Raw genomic sequence first — 14,528 nt, 5'->3', positions numbered from 1 at the left:
AGTACATTTTCCTTTTACTTTCTTTTCCTTTTACCCCCACAAACCATGGATGTAGAGGTAGATGAAAACCCAATTTGAAAATATATAAGGGCAAAAATATTCCCTTTCCATTACCCACCACATCACTTAGTTGGTTTTCGTTGTTTCTTACGAAGAATTTATATTGGTAATGGGGACCCTCAATCCCCCTTATCCAGAGGACTCACTTCATGTTCTCTTCCGTGGCGGTAAAAAGTACCTGATCATTGATGTTAAGGATATCATCCTTTTGATTCTTTCCCTTCTCTTTGCTGGACTTTATCGAAGGACTTGCTATTGATACAAAGCTAACATGAAAGAGAAGCAAAAAATCAAGAAGATAAAAACAATGACAAAGAATGAAAGAAAAACTTACTAAAATAAAGAAAATTTGATGGACTTCGAAAATAGAAAGCACAAGTTAGAGAATAAGAACACTTGGGGTATAGAAAAATAGAAAGCTAGAAGCAAACTCTTTTCAAAAAGCCCTATGACCCTAATTTATAAAAGAAGTATAAACATGTTGGCAAAATGACAGAAAAGAAAGAAGAGAAAAAAAGGCCCCAAAAGTGACACAACAATTGACTGATAAAAAGATGCCATGCTAAAGGATATCAATCACACCCAATAAATATATTGTTTCAAAATTTAGAAATTGCAACAAAAGTAATCTTTGGACCTCACTATTAATATTTCAAATAATAACAATCTCCAATTTAACACGAAAATAACACCCCATTGCCTCAAAGTCATAGTCTCAAATAAGCTAGGTATGTAAACATTTCTTCAATTAGGGAACAACTGTTATACCCTTACACCTGAGTACCTCCCACACCTTCTACATGTGAGCACTCAGCATGCCATTACAGTTACATTTATTAAAAAAAATCACCATGATACCATTAAAAACAACCATTACATTTTGGTCTATGCTCATTGATGTTTTTAACTTCCTAAACTCACCAACCTCAAAATTTGTCACATTTGAACCATATTCTAATTTGGACTTGAGTTGAACTTTACTAATGAGGTAATTATGGGATAGGGGGCCACTCCAAACCCTCCCCCATTTATATATGCTCCTTCTTCTAGGAAGAAAATGGACAAGTCCAGACATAGTATCCACACTCTACTAAAGTATGACCTTATCACCTTCATACCATCGTTGCTAGTGGCTCTTTGCATCATTTACGGTGTGAACCATTATTATTTCTAGTAGCTCTCCTTACCCACAACGATGTGAATCGCCACCATTATATTGTTTTATACATCGTATAACTTAATTATTATAATAATATGAATATTTATACATATAAATAAAATATAAATAAAAACATTTTATTAATTAAATGGTAATCGAGACTGATAAACATGTCTAATGGTATATATATTAACTATTCAATTTAGTCACTGAAATGGGTTTTAGTTTTTGGTGCTTTTAATCTAGGCTTAATTCACAATTTGGCTCCTAAAGTATACTTATTTTTCTAATTTGGTATTAAATATTTTTTTGTCTCAATTTGGTACCTAAAGTATCAATTTCCTCTATTTTTGGTCCATTTTGTAACGACAGTTAAAAAAAATTGTTAGGTAACTTTGGCCAATAAAAAATGCCACATGACATGTTTTTGACAATAAAAAAATATTTTGTGGCAATAGGTTTATTTAAAATAAAAGTATTAAATTTAAATAAAAAATTAAATATTTAAAATTAAATATTTAAATATTAAAAATTGACTTTGACCGACCGTTAATCGACATTGGCTGGCTGTTGACCTTCATTAACCGACCACGTGGCATATTCTTGTGGCACTATTAAAACATGCCACGTGTCTTTTTGAAATATTATATATTATATTGATTAAAATATAAAAATATATATAATATATTTTAAATTTTAAAACATTTTTACAAAATTTTAAAATATATAATTTAAAATTTAAAACCCAACATCAATTAACAGTCAACGATCAATAAGTCAAAAGTATTTTTAATATTTAATAATATACATTTTATTTTTAATTTAAATTTAATATTTTTATTTTAGATAAATCTAATTTTCACATGACATTTTTAATTGGCTATAATAGGCCACATAACGCTTTTCCATTAATCAAAGTTACCTAATAGAAATTTTTTGAACAGTCGTTACAAAATAAACCAAAAATAAAGAAAATTAATATTTTAAATATTAAATTAAGAAAAAATTAAATAAAAAATAAAAAAAATATATATATATGAAGGGCCAAATCATAAATTAAGCCTTTGATCTACTTCAATCAAGTTTACCATCTGATAAGACCATCATCAAATATTAAAAAATAATTTATTTACTATTGATAGGAAGATTCTCAATCAAATTTTAAACTCAATTCTTTATTAATTTAAAATTTGATATAATGAAATATTTTAATTTCTATAAGCAACCTATGATTTTTTGTTTTTACTTTTTAAAAAGGAAAATATTTTATTATACCCTAAATAAAGTATGTGTGATTTTATTTAGGAATAAATCTTAAAATTATATATGAATTTTAATTTAATGTGTAATTGTATACACGAACTTTAATTTGTTACAATTATACATGTGGAACTCTAATTATGGTTCAAATGTATACTTGAAATTTTAATTTTGATTTAATCATATACATTTAAAGAAATAAATACATTGATTTATTTTTATATTGGATAAATATAATTATTCATATATGCAATATATAAACATAAAATAATTTTATATCAATACTTGTGTTAATAACTTACAAGAATTAGATCAAATCAAAATTTTAAATATAAAATATACAAAATCAAAATTCATGTATACAATTACACATTAAACCATAGTTTAAATAAAGTTTTGATATTTATAGATATTTAAAAATTCTATTACAAAGCTCTATGTAATGGCCTATAGTTAATGGTATTCACCACTCACGTGTGGCCTAAATTCAAATTGGATTAATCGTATTTATTATTCAGGCTATGTCATGTTATTATAATTTAAAAAAAAAATTATTACAGACGTAAGTATATCAAATACAAATTTTTGGTATATAATTTTGACGTCCATGTAAACGTGCTTAATTTGCAGAAACAAAATGGTCAATTCAATCCTTTGATGTTCTTGGTTTTTCATGGTCATTCAACTTTTCTAGAAGCAGCTGACATGTTTATATTAAATAAATTAAATTAATTGCTCCAAGATTCTTCTCAATTATTGGCAACCATCCATATCCATAAATCAAAATAAAATTTTAAAAAATTTCATACAATGCATAACTTTAATACAAAACTGTATTAACATTATTTTTTTTAGACTTGGTTGACCTTATGTAAAATTAGAATTTGATTGGGCATAAAAAAGGTGGTGTGATAAATAAGAGTTAAAATGGAGATTTATGGGGTGTGTCTTGTATTTATTAGACATTTTGTAAGTACTTAGAAAGACGTTTTGACGAGCAATCGAAAGAAAGCCCAAAATAGGCCCGACGTCACAACGAGGAGCACCGGGAAGTCGAGACGATGCAATAACGTTGAAACGGTAAAGTAGAGACGACGTTGTTATGTCACAATGTGTTCTCTTATTTGGTAGCCGTGTTTTAGACTTCAAGCAAGACTACTCCTAGTTGGACTCTATTTATTGCAGGGATATTTTACTATGATTAGAATTCTCTATTTTGATATGCCAATTAGCAATGACTTTTTTTGAAGGCGGCAATATATAGCCGCATATGGAGTTTTGTGAGAACTTTGGGCATGAGCTTTGTATTCGGGGTTTGGGTTTATTATATTCTCATTGTACTCTCGTTTTGTTTTATCCATTAATGTTAAGTCGGTGCCTCTTTTGCCCGTAATTTTTATCTTCTTCAAATGAGTTTTCTATATAAATCATATGTATGCCCAAATTTTCATTTCTCTTTTTGTTTTTTTTCCTTGCTTTTATCCCAACATTGTGGTTAAATTAAAAGATTACTAGCTTATTAATATTATATTTAAAACTTGATTAAACAATGAAATAACGTTATATTTAAAATTTTAATCAAACTTTTCTAAACGAAACGAGTACTGTATTGTGCATATATATATATATATATATTACATTGACGTAAATCTCTTAATTATTCTTCAGGCAAAATGTAATTATTTTATCTTTTAGAATGTAGAAAACATATACACATAAGATAGAAGACTGAAGAAATTCTTTCAAGTAAAAAGCCTTCTAAAGTTTTAATCATGATTAGTATAGAAAAGCATTCAGAGAGGGGATTATCTTTTTTTAGCATATATTCATGATTAAACAAACATGCAAATAGAGGATAGTGTGAAACTGAGATGCCACATCATCTTGTATCTTTTATTAATTATTTAATGTCATGTTAATTTTTTTTCATGTCGTTGACTCATCATTTTTGTAATTTTTTTAACCTAAACCCTAGACCTTGGATTCTAAACTCTAAACCCTAAACCCTAGATTCTAAATCCTAAACCTTGAACTCTTGATCTTAAACCCTAAATTTTAAAATTTTAGACCTTAAACCCTAAATTATATACCTTGCACCCTAGATCGTAGACCCTGAATCTAGGCTTTAAGGTTTTGAGTCTGGAGTCTAGGATCCAGGATAAAAATTTTATCAAAATGATATCAATGATGTAGAAAAAATATTGAAATGACATCAAATAATTGGTAAGAAATACAGGATGACGTGACATCTTTATTTCATACAATTCTTTCTCGAAGTTTAATAAGAACTAATGAAATATTAATTTAATTATAAGATTAAAATCTTAAAAATTTTAAGATGTCACATTTAAATCTCATTTTATATATGAGATTTAAATTTATTCTAATTAAGTTTAATACTTATAATAATTAATTCTATTAAAACTATTGGTAAAATCAACTCTTGAAATAGTAATGTTTGAATAATATTGAAAAATCACATGGTATATTGAATTTTCTTTGCAAATTTGTATAATCAATTAGTGGCTCAAAACGCGTCTTGGGATGTTGGTTTCCCCCTTGGATTTTACAGGGACAAAGGAAGGGTGCGGGAAACTGTTGAAAGGTGGGCGACAATATCATCATTATATGTAGTGTGTGTAAAGCATAATTGTATGAATTATGCGGTGTTGGGTACCAAACTGATTCAAAGTTCTCACTGTTTTATATATTATTTTGATGATCCTATACACGGCTGAACATTAGAATTTTTTAGGGGTCGAAATTAAATTGTAATTTTAAAGATAAAAAATATAATTTTACTATTTTAATAGATTATATATTTATAATTTTTAAAGGATTAAATCAAATTTTTATATTTTCAGGGGTCAAAATATAATTTTAATTTTACTAATTTAAAATTTTAAAAATTTTAAAGGGGTCATATGAAAAAGAAATCATTTTAGGGGGTCGAGGCCTCTGCCAACCCTTTAGTTTGGCCACAAATAAATTTAATATGATGTCATTTTCTTTCGAGTATAGTAAAATAATAATAAATATAAGCTTAAAAATATTATTTTCTTGTAAGAGACCTATTTGGGATAAATATTAAAATTATATATAAATTTTAATTTGATGCAATTATACACGTGAAACTCTAATTGTGATTCAAATGTATACTTAAAATTTTAATTTTAATTTAATCATGCACATTTAAAGAAATAAATACATCAATTTACTTTTATATTGGATAATTATAATTATTTATGTATGTAATATACAAACATAAAATGATTTTGTATCAATAATTGTGTTAATACATTACAAAATTAGATCAAATCAAAATTTGATGTATAAAATTACATAAAATCAAAGTTTATGTATACAATTGTATGTTAAATTATTATACATATATAATTTTAAGATTTATCCCGATCAAATTTAATGCGAATACCATGATTGTCATTTTAATTTAAAAGGAAAAAAATAGATAGTGGATCTCTTTTGTTGACATTCTCTTCAAAAATTAGGACTAAAATGGTTAAGAATACTTTTGATATATATAAAAGAAGTGTGGGAAGCAAGCAAATCGATAGTATAGAAGAAAATCTGAAGGAAAAGTAAAAGCCCAAAAAATAAGGTTGATGATGATATATTGACCTAACCACCCTAGGAATTTTAACAATAATAATTCCAATTTCAAGAGTGTCTTGCTTGAACATCCCACGAGTTGACATGGTCACATGCCAAGAATTCTTGGCAACATCCTTCAATTCATTATCCCCAATATGATGAATGCCTCTAGTCTCTTCAAGTCAAATTTTAACAATGTCTTTAATTGAAATTCACCACTCTACTACTTGCATTAATGAAGATAAATACTTGTTGAGTAATTTCTCGTATCTTATTAATGGGAACATCCGAGTATTTATATATATTGTTATGTTCACAGCATGACCTCACTGTTTATGATTTGACTCTACTATTTCTAGAGTTGACATTATGAGCGGGCTTCAGGTATGGTGGATACATGTTTCACTCTGGTTGCCTGTCACACCATGTGGTCTCCCTTCTGCGAGCTCCTTGAGTATATGCGAATTGAGACCGCGACTTTCCCTTGGTTCGTGCGAACGCTTCTTGCAAATTGAGTCTGCAAATTTCCATCGCTGTCCTCTCATGATTTACTTCACACTCAATAGCTTTCCACATTATTTATGACGCGAATCACTTCTAATTTAGCGATTCTTCGCATCTAATATTGTATGTTCTTTATTCTAGCATTTAATATAACTTAATTATTGTAACAATTTATTTTATTATCATGATAAGTCCAAATTATCTAGAAGTTGACTTCCGCCGGTTATTTTGATTTGCAGTTTTCTTCAATTTTTAGCCAGCAGCAGGGCTTATTAGACTTTTAGAATAGGGCCAAAAATATTATATTTGTTAAAATAATTTAATTTGAAATTGTCGTCTACTTTATGTCAAGCATTGCATTTTCTTCCTCCCAAAATTTAACAACATATCTTATTATTAAATTAGAATATGATTAGCAAATATGAAAACAAAATAATCAACACTGTTATTACCATAATTAACACAACATGTTTGATATACGTATTCTATTTTTATTTTGAATTTTTACATTTTAATTATTTATATTAAACTTATTTAAATGTCCCATTTTAAAAGAATTGAATTTTAAGTCGAGTTGACTCAAAATATTATTTAATAATAAAATTAATTTATTTAAATATAAATATATGTAACCTACATTAAAAGTTGTGTTCTCCCAACAACGAGAAGACTTAACTTCAATTTTAGATGCAAAACAACTAAGGTTGGATATTAAAGGGATTATTTAGGAAATTTATTTTATTTAATAAAGAATGAATAATTGTGTTTTTTTATTTGTGTTCAAAATATTATAAATATTATATAATATTTTTGAAAGATAAATTAATTCATTTAATAAATGAAAAAATAATAAACAATCAATAAAACATTGTGACATGTTGACAATTAGCTTTATTACAACTCAAGCACAATATATCTGGAGTGATTGCAAGCACTTAATACAATAAGAAAATCAGCCCTGGATGGTCCAAAGCGACGAGCAAAAATCGACAAAAAAATCAAATATTCACCAAACTAGAGAGGACGACAATAAAATCATTCCTAAAATCACTTGTAAAACTATTTTTACAAACATAAGCAAGACTAAAAAATGTGCTAGAAGAGCAAACAAAACTTCTAAAACTAAAGACTTATTAAACAATGGAAAAAACAAAAAAAAATATAAAACTTAAGACAACACGGGTCTAAATTGGCACGTGAAATCATTTATTCTTCTAAAATACTCTCAAAACAAACACTAATTAAGAAGTTGACAAAAAGTCACCGACTTTCCAATAAAAACTATTGGTGGCCGGTGGAGTTTTAGCGAACGACAAGCACCGTTTATCACAACTTGTGAAGACAACAAAGATACCCACAAAATAGATCTGCAAACTGAAAAGGGAGAAGACATGTGTAGTGAATGAGAAGAATAAAGAAAGAAAGGGTTGATAAGAAAGGAAAAAGGCAGGGGATAACCAACCCTAAAACTGATACCGCCATTGAGCAAAACAAAAGATAAGAAGCAAACGGCTTAGAGAAAAAATAATTTTTTAGGATATTTATATTATATGATATATATATATATTTTTAATGCCAACTGATGCTTTTATTTGATGGGATTTTAGCTAATACCAGACGCAACATTTAATACTACCTACAACTATCCCATTTTAAAAGGCTACCAGAACGGTGCCTTGGAAATATGAAAGCAAAAAATAAATGAAATGGTTTAGAAATCAAAACAGACATATGAAAGGCTGTAAACTAAAACAGAAAATGAAAAGCTAATCCTAGAAACCTTTTTTCTTTTCGCTGTACCCATGAGTTCTTAATGCATTAGTTGCTATGGAGACTCTTCCTCTATCACCTCTTTAGCATATAACTTTTCAATCACCGGCCTCCATTAATTTCACTAGTTTATCGAATCATTCTGTCATTTCCAAATCTGGACTCGTCATTATCACCTCTTCTTCTATTGTTCGATTTCTGTCAAGACTCACCAGTTCCTCCATCGCGCTGAGTACCTCTTCCATCCAGTACTATAGACCATCATACTTCTATCCCTCCTTTGCCAGCCCGTGCGCTGCTTTATTGGCTTCTCTTTGTATGTGATTAAACTTTATGCTTCTAAATCTGGTAGATTTTCTTTTGATTTCTTGGATGTAATCTTGGATAAAAGATCTGTATTCTAATTCCAGGGTTATTTTTCTAATAACTGTCAGTGCGTCTCCCTCAACATTTACATCTTAGCAACCCATTTCCTTCACCATGGTAACTTCCTTTAAACACGCTTTAGCCTCGACTGTAGTCGGATCTATAATATTTTCTCCTGAGTAAGTGCATGATGCCATAACATAACCATCTTTGTTTCTTGCAATGATTCCTGACACTGATTTATGTTGGATCTGGTTGAAAGCCGCATCAAAATTAATTTTTATTATATCACCTTTGGGTGGTCGCCATACATTATTGTTATTCTTATTTCTAATATTCAACACTTGACTCATATGTTTAATTTTTGCACAATACAAGTTGATAAATCCCACGGTTTCATGCACTAGAGCCTTGCTATAATCATGATACATTTTGTTTCTGTTGTGCCAAATGGCCTATAAAATGATAGTTCTTTTTGTGCATTCCTTTTCAGTAAGATGTTCATATTCAATCACTAACCATGTTTTCCAATTTGTTTCTCTGTTGCATTTTGAGCTAATACATCCTAGTTCTTGGAGTACTTGTCGAGTGAAAAAATAGTTCCGGAAGACATGACTCACCATCTCCTCTTCTTATTGGCATACTGGACACAACGTATTATTTACCAATTTACGGATTTTCAGATTATACAGAATTGACACATACTCATTAGCCACTTTCCACAAATGTATTCGGATTTTGCTTGGCACCTTAATTAGGGGATTATGCTGTATATTAGGTTCTTCTGTTGTATTACTCCATTTGTATCCATTTTTTGTTGTGTATACCCTTGTGTTATCCCCCCTCCAAACTAAGGCATCTTGTGACTCGTTGTTCGCTAATGGGATTGAGACAATTCTTTGCATTTGTTCCTCACCAAACAAAGCTCGAATTTCCTCTTGTTTCCAGGTAACAGTATCTCTATCAACCAAATTTGACACCGTAGAATACCTGATATTGATTTGTTGACATTGAACTCTCTCGTTTCCAGCTCTCGGTAGCCAAGCGTCATTCCAGATGTTGACATTCTTGCCGTTCCCAATTCTCCAGCCCAACCCCTCTTCTAGTAGGCGTCTGGCTCCTCAGATGCTTCGCCAGGTATACGAAGGGTAAGAACTAATTCTTGCACTCATAAACTCTCCTTTTGGGAAGTACTTCACTTTTATTACTCGTGCGAACAAACAATTAGGTTGCATAATAATCTTCCATCCCTGTTTTGCCAACAGGCCGTATTAAACATTGACAAATTTTTAAAACCCAACCCTCCCTTCGTTTTGGGGATGCACATATCACTCCATTTACACCAATGAATTCCTCTATTATTTTTTGGGTTATGCCACCATAATTTACACATAATATACTTAAGATCATGGCAAAAAGAGACTGGTAATTTAATGCATTGCATAGCATAGATTGGAATAGCCTATAAAATGGATTTTAGAAATACCTCTTTTCCCCCAGCCGATAAAACTCGAACACTCCAATTATTTATCAATTTGTTGAAATGATCTTTCATATCAGTGAAAGCCTATTTTTTCCTTCGGCCCACCATTGTAGGAAGCCATAAATACTTCTCTGGGTTATTTGAAATTCGTATTCCCAGTATATTACCCATTTGTTCCTGTACTTCTCGTTCGACATTTCCACTAAAGTAGATCAGTGATTTGTCAAAGTTGACCTTTTGCCCTGATATTACTTCATACTCTTTAATTATTCTTTTCATGTTGTTAGCACCATTAGTTGATGCTTCTCCAAATAGCATACTATCATTAGCAAAAAATAGGTGCGTTATTGAAATATTGTTTCTTCCTACCTTTGCCCCTAAAATCCTCCCCTCTCTCTTTGCATTATCAATTAACCGTGAAAAGCCTTTCGCACAAATAAAGAATAAGTACAGACTTAAAGGATCACCTTGCCTTCACCCTCTTGACGGTCGAAATTCTTCTCCATTTTTTCCATTGGTCACCAGCGTATACTTGACACTAATAATACACCTCATTATAAGTGTAATCCATTCTTCACAAAATCCCATTCGTTGTATCATTTTTTTCACAAAACACCATTCAATCTTGTCGTATGCTTTGCTCATGTCGAGTTTTAAAGCAAAACCTTTATTCAATCTTCCTATTTTTTTCTTAAAAGAGTGAAGGATTTCGTAAACTACTAATATATTATCTGTGATTTGCCTCCCTGGCACGAATGCTCCTTGACTGTCATCAATACAATATTGCAAAGTAAGATGAAATCTATTGACAATCACCTTTGAAATTATTTTATAGATCATGTTGCAAAGGCTAATGGGTCGAAACTGACTTATGTTCTTTGATGAAATCACCTTAGGAATAAGGACTACACTTGTATGATTCACCTCCTCCATATTTCTTCGACCATTAAGGACATGCAAACAGTACCTGGTAATATCCCCCCCACAGTATTCTAAAAATATTGCAGGAAAACCATCATTCTCTGAAGCTTTAAGAGGGGCTATATATTTTATTGCTTCTAAAACCTCTGCTGCTTGAAATTCCTTCATCAGATTATCATTGAAATTTTCCGTAGCGCAAGGAAATATTGTCGAAATTAAGCCATCGCTATTACTAACTGCATTTGACACAAACTAATCTTTGAAATAATCTGTTGCTATTTTGGAGATTTCGTTAGTCTTAGTCACCCATTTCCCAGAGACATTCTCAAGCCCTTTAATCCTTTTTTTTCCGCCAATAAGAATCCCATCTATGAAAGAATATCGTATTTTTGTCTCCCATTTGCAACCAATTAACTCTCGCCCATTGTTCCCAGAAAAGCTACTCCCTATCAGCTTCTAAATTCATCTCCAATTTAATCTTTGTCATCTCCGCTAAAATTTCATCACTGATTTTTTTTAGATTTCAATTCTAACATTCTATAATTCAAATCTTTTGATCGGTGTTCTCTAGGCCCTTTTTCTTTCTTTGTCCACTTATTTAAATGTACGCTCAATTCTTTGAGCTTTGTCAAGGTGTCATTCTCATTTGACAACCACTCATGTTTGACTTGCTCTTCTAATTCTTTATTCAACAACTAGTCAGCATTGAATTAAAATTGCCTGTGGTGATCATCAGACTGTAAGCTCTCATCCCCTCTCGAATCCACTAACATCGGGCAATGATTCGATAATCCATGCTGTAAATTTTGTACCAAATAGTCATTGAAAAGATTCCACCATTCTCAGTTAGCAACCGCTCTATCCAATCTTTCCTGAATATTATTTCTAACCAATCTACCTCTTTCCCAAGTGTACCACTGCCTATAAAACCCCAAATCATTTAATTCGCATTCTTCAAGTACCTCTCTAAAAGCATTCATCTATCTTTCCTCTCTTATTCATCCCCCATGTTTTTCATGAGAATGTAGAATTTCATTGAAGTCTCCTAATACAAGCCAAGGCTTGTTACATCCACGCTTCAAATGTCACAATAAATTCCATGAATCTTTTCGTTCGTTCTCCACAGGTGCTCCATAGAACCCCGTAAATCTCCATACTATCGATTCACCTCATTCTTTTACCTCCACATCTATGTGTGATTTCGAATAACTTTTCAGAGTTAAATTTATCCTGTCTTTCCATCCTATGATACACCCCCTTTTGTCCCATCCGCATCAACGTCTATTCCTTGTTCAAATCCACACTTTCTCCTTATTTTCTCCATATGCTTTCTATTAACTTTTGTTTCCATTAGAAATAAGATTTGGGGCTGAATACGTTTCAATTTATTTTTGAAACGATTTACTGCTCGTGACTACCCAAAGCCACGAACATTCCAACTTACTATTTTCATTGTGCCCGATCAGCCTGCTTGAAAGTGGCCGCCGGTACTGCATTATTTAACCCTCCTTCTAACAGTCCCCTACTATTGTCGGAACCACCCCCTTCTGTATTATATCTTTGCCTTTTCTTTCTGTCCACAAAACAAATAGCCATATCTTTTAATTCTGCTTCCTTCCCCCTTTCCTCAAATTTTCCCCTATCATTCTCTATTCTCAACTCAATAGGCTTTTTTGTATATCTCGTTGCTCTCCCCACTATCCCTATGCCTCCATAATTTTCTTTTTGGTTGGTAACATCATCACCGAATCTTCTTGTCTTGATGTCCCCGTCTATCTCCATTCTTGTCCATTTTCCATCTTCAGAATCCTCCCTTAGCCATCTACTCATTGCTTGCCCTCCCCTCATTGGTGTGGCTCTTAGTGATATATCCCATACAAAATCCACTTGTTGATCTCTTAGAGTTAAATGTACTGGACAAAATCTCTCCCCATGCCTAAGTTGACCACATAAAAAACAAAATAATGGCAATTTTTCATATTGAAATAAAGTATATATGAATTGATTTCTCCCTATACATATCTTTTTTTTTCCTTTTGAGTGAGTTTTACACATCCAATAGAACACGTATCCTTATGTATTTATTCATCCCCATTGTAATCAATGACACATCATACTCCATAAAATCTCTAATAAAATTCCCTAATTACTGTGTCATACCTTCTGTAATGAAACCCGCCGGTAAATTATGAATTTGCACCCAGAAAACCGTAGTCCATAATGAGACCACTGAAGGGTTCTCCCCCCTTAGAGGATGCCACAAATCTGCCATCGTATTTTTTAATGTTGGAAAATTGACTATACTTTCTCTAAGCACTCTCCCTACCAGACATAACTCATAGTTTAATTCGACAAAAAATTCATCACCTTTCATTACCAAAGGGTCATCCTCCTCATCCATTATTTGTAGATTTGCCAGATCTGCCCCCACCACATTCATATTAGCCATATTCTTACCCAGAACTAAAATCTATTTTTTGTTGTCGCCGAACCCTAGAAAAACCCTCTGAACGCAATACTCTTGCCACAAGGCAGACTAACCCTAATACTTACCACAAGGCAGACTTTTTTTTCCTAGTTATATGATATAAATTTTTAGACTTTAATAATTTGTTCTATATAGGTTGTGACTTCTAATATATTCATGTAATAATATTATATTTTATTATTTTTCCATGAATTTATATCGTATTTCATTTTATAAAATATTTTATATAATTTATTATATCAATTCAATTTAGAAAAAATTTATGTTCATATTTTCCATAATTTTTTATAATAATTCAATTTATATTGAAATTTGTATATTTATATACAGTGTTGTATTATATATATTCTTCATGCAATTATATAATATTTTGTAGGTTAATAATTTATGTTAGGTAAATTTTGATATATTTGTGTAAATTATCGTATTCACATTCATTATGTTTTTTTTGTCATATGGTTTTTTAAATACTTTTTATTTTATTTAAAAATTGTTTTGAAGTTAATTTATTTAGTTATAGCCTATTGAGTCTTAGTTCGATTGGCATGAGTTTTGTTGTTAATGCAGAAGGATGTGGGTGTGCGTTAAAACGTATTATCCTCCTATTTATGGGTTGGAGAGAGACTTTGGGTAGTTTTAGGTATTATGTCAAAAAGAGCAGATATGATCAGAATTTATAATAAAAAATATGTTTGTGTTATTTTCATGTATTTATATACATTCATAATGTATTTCATGTATAATTTTATATCTTGTTATATTTATATCATATTCATGTTTTTTTTATCGTAATTTTTTCAATTTTTGCATAATTTGTTACAACAACTCAATAAAAAATATTTTATTCCGTGACTTGATTATATTCATGATATTCGTTTTATTTATCCAGAATATCATAATTTGTA

Source organism: Gossypium arboreum, chromosome 13, assembly GCF_025698485.1.
Source record: "Gossypium arboreum isolate Shixiya-1 chromosome 13, ASM2569848v2, whole genome shotgun sequence".
Taxonomy (NCBI): Eukaryota; Viridiplantae; Streptophyta; class Magnoliopsida; order Malvales; family Malvaceae; genus Gossypium; species Gossypium arboreum.
The sequence above is the reverse complement of the archived record's forward strand: the minus strand, read 5'-3'. Positions refer to the sequence as shown.